Source organism: Mauremys mutica, chromosome 1 (genome assembly GCF_020497125.1).
Source record: "Mauremys mutica isolate MM-2020 ecotype Southern chromosome 1, ASM2049712v1, whole genome shotgun sequence".
In the NCBI taxonomy this organism is placed as follows: domain Eukaryota; kingdom Metazoa; phylum Chordata; order Testudines; family Geoemydidae; genus Mauremys; species Mauremys mutica.
In genome coordinates this window covers 95,799,887-95,805,917 of record NC_059072.1, presented here as the reverse complement: position 1 = coordinate 95,805,917, position 6,031 = coordinate 95,799,887, and positions in this window count along the sequence as shown.

Sequence of the window (6,031 nt, the reverse complement as noted above, 5' to 3'; positions counted from 1 at the left end):
TAGTTAGGGACAGGGTGTTCTGATTTGAATAAAGTACCACCCAAACCTTGACCCCAAACCTTCCTGAAGTGTGGAAAAATTCAGTTTGCTCTTTTGTTGGTCTGTTGGGTTTCTTTCAGCTGTGAGCCAGAACTGTAGCTGTTTCTGCACTGAACAGCAGCTGTTTATACTGGGGAGGGTGGGGGTTGTTCCCTCGGTCCTCAGGTGTTTACAGATAAACAAATGAATCAGAAGAAAAAAAGTCTCCGGCTGATGGGGTCGCTGTTGCTAGTGTACACCAGTTTGTGCTGTTCCTTAGTGAGGAGCAGTTGCTGGTGCACAGCTCTTTCTGGGTTTCTGAAGAAGATCCCTGGAGAAAAATAAGCAGCTCTGGCTACAGTGGCCAGATTCTGAAGCTCCTATGTGCCTGGAGTGCATGGGCTCAGCTCTCCTGCTCACAACCCAGCCATCTCCAGAGCCTAATACAGTAGGCAGGTCCCCTGCTAAATTTTGACAGGCCTAACTAAGGTGAACCTTTCGTGTTAGCAGCTCCTTGCTCTGCTGTCTCCAAGGGTACCTCCACAGCACACTCAGATATTCTCACTAGTACTGCTGGGCCCACTCAGCAACCTGCCCTGTCTCATGGCCTTCCCCTTTGCATCCTTTGCTCTGGACAGGGCCGGCTCCAGGCACCAGCTTATCAAGCAGGTGCTTGGGGCGGCAACTCCGGAGCGGGGCGGCACTTTCAGGTATTCTGTGGCAATTCGGCGGAGAGTCCCTCACTCCCGCTCGGAGTGAAGGACCTCCCGCTGAATTGCCGCAGATCGCGATCACGGCTTTTTTTTTTTTTGTGTGGCTGCTTGGGGCGGCAAAACCCCTGGAGCCGGCCCTGGCTCTGGAACTGGTAAGCTACCTCAACAAAGAAGCTAAATGTTCTGCAGCTGCTGCATGAGCCCCCGCCTTTCCCGCTCAGCTTTACCTTGGGACTTCGTCCCCCTCTGAGTGCCATAAAAGCAACAAACTCATTCATCAAGCAAAACATCCTGCTTTCATGGTAAGAAGTCTTGCAGGCCTTCGTCACCAAAGAGACCTTAACAAGGTCAAAGAGGAATCCATATCTCCCTTGAGGTTTCACAGGAACGAAAGGAGCTGTTTTCCTCAGATAGGAGACCATATGATCCAGATGTCAGCACAGGGAAAGTAGTCAAACACTTTTATACCAGACGGCTATAAATGAAAGCCATTCACTCAGTGCTATTAGATTTCAGGCTACAGATTCTACAGAATCCAGTCCAAGTCAGTTCAGACAGTGCTGTGATGGTGGCTAACCTCAATAATTCAGGAGGGACAGAATAGCCTTGCTAAGGGAAAGATTACTCCTCATGAAATGGGGGAAAATGGTTCTCTTATTTCTCAAAGCAACCCAGGTATTTGGGGAACTCAGCCTCACAACAGATTATCTCTACTATTCTAGCATAGGTCTTGGAAAGTGCAGCCTCAATCTATAAATATTTCACTGGGGCCTGATTCTCTGACTCTTATTCATTCTCAGTAGAGTCTTATTCCATGAATAGTGCCATTGATTTCTTTGTGACTATTGGTGAAGTAAGGTGAGCCATGGAGAAACTAGGGTGTGACAAATCTACAGCAAGAATCTATAATAGACAGGTTATACAGGTAAAATTGTCTCTGTTGCTACAAATCACAGCCTTCTCTAGGCCTTTCCTCCTTTTATCTGCATTCCCAAGGTGCTCAGAAGACTAATGGGAGAGAAAATAAACTGATTATCATAGCCTCAGATTGCAAAGAAGCTGTTTTGCCTGTCTGGCTCTGTTGACCCTAGCTATGCTCTGGTTTCTTCCTCACATGGACAAACTGTTGTCTCATGGGCTGGTCTACTCCATTTCAGCAACCTGTCCCTGTAGGCACTGACTGTGAGAGGCTGAGCCTGAAGCCCCAAGTGTAATCTGCCTCAGTCAATATTCATCCAAGTCATTCATTCATTCAAAAATAACCGACCAGTGATGAGCATTACAGTGCGTGAAGAACCTTTTCATTGTATGCTGATAGGTGTATTTCCTCCTTCATGTACCAGATAGCTGAATTTTTAAAAGTTTCCTAATGTTACCTAAAGAAAATTCTAATTCTTAGGACCTTAAAGGGCCAAACTTCTGCATTTAGCATTATTAAAGGCTCTTCTGTTGGGGGTTTCTCTGTAGGACCTTTTGCCTCAGTCAATAGTTTTCCACGAGCAGTCATGCATCTACAGCCCAGATTCCATGGTAGTGGCTCAGTCTGGTGCTCAAAAGACATTGCCACTCCTCCTTTTGAACTGAAGGTCACTACAATATTTCTTTAGGACATGATTCTGCCGTCCTTACTCATGTCAACTAGCGTGTCACTCTGGAAATAGCACCATTGAACTCAGTGTGAGAAATGGTGGCAGAACCAGGCCCTGAGATTTTCTTTTGTTCAAGGTAGTGTTTTTGGGTTGTGATTACCTTAGCCAGAAGCCTGAGAGAAACTGCAGGTCTTTTCTGCAAATTCCCACTAGCTGCATTGCACCCTGGCAAAGCAATCTTGAAAATGGTGCCCTATATCAATCCAAAGCAGAATTCCATCTTTAGTATTATTCAATAGCCCCTCATGTTTCCTCTTCTCCCAGCATGAAATGTAACATGGAAAGGATCATGCACTCACTGTCCGATGCGAATGGAGCCATTAAACGTTACTTGAGGAGGATAGAAACATTCAGCTCACTTGATTAACTCTTTGTCTCTTGTGGAGCAGCATAAAAAGACAAAGCAGCTTCAAAAGCATGGAGTCACTGAAAAAATCTTTAAATCAAGATTGGACGTTTTTCTAAAGATATGCTGTAGTTCAAATGGGAGTTAACTCAGGGAAGGTGTTATACAGAAGGTCAGACTAGATGATCACAGTGGTCCCTTCTGGCTTTATGATTCATGAATCTATGATTTCTTGATGGACTCCTTCAGGTAACCTTGAAACATATCTCCAAGAAGGATAGCCTGATTCTGTACCAGTGAAAGCCCATCAGACCAGCAGTCGTGGGCAGAATGTGGTGCAGCTTCTACTGAAGTAACTTTCAAAGCAGCCACCTGGTAATACATCAACTCATCTACTTAGTATTGTAAGGTAGACATTACCAGCTGGGCTGATGCAGCTTTTGACCAGCACATGCACTGAGGTATAATTCAGTCATCAAATAAAACAATAATTATAAAGATCTTCTATACCTAGCTGGATGTGAGAGATCTTAATATTACGTAGCACAGTGGCTTGGAGCTGGGGATATCAGTAGCTAGATAGTACAAGCATGGCAGATGAATGGCTAATGGGAACGTAGTTCCAAATCTCAGGAGAGAGGGAAAAAAACAAAGTAATTCAGGTAAATCAGACGTGGCTGATACGAAATGATTCATCTATGCATGTATCTTGCCAGCACAATGTACTATGTCTAATAGTGTGGTAGGTACGATGTTATTTTGGCCGAGCATGCTGGTGAGTGCTGGAATGCTGGCTTCTCTCTGCACATGGTGTTGGAAAAGCAGGTTATTGTTATATTCAGTCATCAGATAAAGAGTCAATACGTTCAGCAACAGGGTAAAATGAACAGGGATCATATTCAGAAAAGAAATTCGACCCATTCAGAGACCAATTTGTAAAGAAAACAGTGCTCCCACATTCAGTTCAATATACCTGAACATCAAGTGGCATGTATCCCAATGAATACTGGTTCCTTGTCATCTGTATGGTCAGTATGATGTCAGTATGACAAGGGAAGCTTGGATTATATTACCCACCAATACATCCTGTAAATACCCAGAGTCTACCAAGAACTCCAGGCTAGCACTGATATTGGCTGCAGTGCCTCGGACAGCATAGTAAAGGTGCAGATTACAGTAGCCTTGAGCAGTCTTGACTTGCTTTTCTTTTTTTACACTGTGGCTGGAGGCGATTATATTGGGTAATCCCTCTTCTTGGAAGGCAACACCCTATTGCACAGGTGAAAACTGAACAGCCATGTGTACCACATCATGCCCTCTTTAGGCTCCTTTGTTCCCCTGGGGTAGCATCTCTGGTCTATCTTACATGCCATTTGAGAGAATGAGATGTAACTTGTATGTGTTTTGTCGAACATGGTTCATGCAGATGAGGCCCAATGATCTCAGAAATACCCCACCAACCCACTCATCCCTATCCAATGGAGAATGCCCTCTACTAGTGCCACTCCCAATCCTTTGCACTCAGCCCTGGGGTCTCCTTTCCCAATGTACTGCCAACTTAGGTTCCCCTTTAATTTTTCCTGAGCCAGCACAGGTTGGATCTTGTGACTAAGGCTTCTGTTCAAGGTGATCTGGCCTCATTTCCCTCTGGGTATCAGGAGGAAGCAAGAGGATGGCAGTTAGGAAGCTCCATTAACAGGCACCCCAGGGGAAGGGAAGGGAATACTGTGTCTGCCTCCTCAGGTTACATGAGCACTGCACATGCAGCAGGGCTTGCAGAGAAAACAGAGCAAACAGCAGAGCACGAAGGTCCAGAGGGATACTTATGTGCAACATCTCTTCCCTGTAGCCATTGTACTCTCTGCTCATGCAAGCTGCACAGGGGAGGGGACTGCAGGGACAACCAGCAAAGAACCCGGGGGGTCTCTCTTTGCAATCCCCAGAGATCAGCAGCCATCAGCCTCTTCTAGCTAAAATACAACAAGTCCAGCTCAGACTCCTTGTAATGATGCTTCCCATTCATCTCTGGGAACTGCATCCAGGGGAGGGGCAGAGTTCTCTTTGCAAGGCAGATTCTAGCTTGACTGTAACAGTTTTAAGCAGGTTTCCACTCTGGAGCGTGCTGGCTGGGTCCATGCAAGCCCCAAACTTTCTGTCAGTTGGCCCAACGAGGATTAAAAGGAGACAAATTTGTACTGAATTTGGAGGCAGAGGAGAGACCAGGATTGAAACAGAAAGCAAGGCGCACAGGGAGGCAGAGAGGTTGTGTGAGGAAGCTATTTGATCGGAGAAGGGCCAGGTTATGCTGCAACGCTGCTGGAGCATTAGCAGATGACACTGTCGTCCTTCTCTTTTCCTCATTAAGGCTTTGCCAACCCCCCGCTACAGGTGGCGTGTCATTACCTTGTGTGCACAGTGGTAGGGGAGGCAGGGTCCTCTTTGGGTGACAGGAATCCTTGTGACTAGGAGTCTCAGCAGCAATTGCTGCTTTAGGCCTATGCGGCTGCATTAATCCTTGTCCTTTCAAGGGTCCCACTTCTCACTCCCATCGACCCATCATCCCGCCCCATCCCAGCTGGTTCGCTGTCCGTGATCCCGTTTGAGTCTGGTGCCCAAGGGCTGTGGCAGGGGGTGAATTTCATAACAGCTCTTCCGACCCCTGCTTGGAAAGCTGCACTTTGGCTCCATCTGCTGGCCATATAAGAGAGTCCCCAGGAGCCACAGAGCCTCTCTCAGAAGTGAGAGATTTGCTATAGCCTGAGGGGGTCACAGGCAGGGAGGAGGGGTGCTGTGGATACAGGGATGTGTGGGAGTTTGGACATCAGTGGGAAGGGAGCTGGACAGACCCCTCATGGGTTATTTCACACAGAGCCGCATAAAACCTAGGCCCAACTGTGTTCTCTGGGTGACACGTGTCATTACCCAGAGAGGCAAATGGGGGGTGGGGAGATGAACTGCTTTTTGCCAGCCCCTGAGATCCAGATTTCTGCACGATGCCAGTCAGCCTTGCCCTGGTGTTTTTACTGGGCCTGATTCTCCACTGCTCTGCACTCTGCAGGCAGGGACACCAGTGCAAAGACAGTGTGAAACGCTACCAGCCTGGTAGCTTGTGACAGTCCCTTTGCACGGGGGCAGCAGTTTCTGTGTGGTACCTGGCAGTAACGAGTCAGGCTCATTGTTCCCATTTGACAGTCTGCCTTTCACTTCCCTAACATGGCGGGGGGGGGGGGCGGCAATTTCGCCAAACATGCTGCAATCACAAAGCTGCCCTGCTTACGGGCTCTCTTTCGGTAGCACTTCCTCAA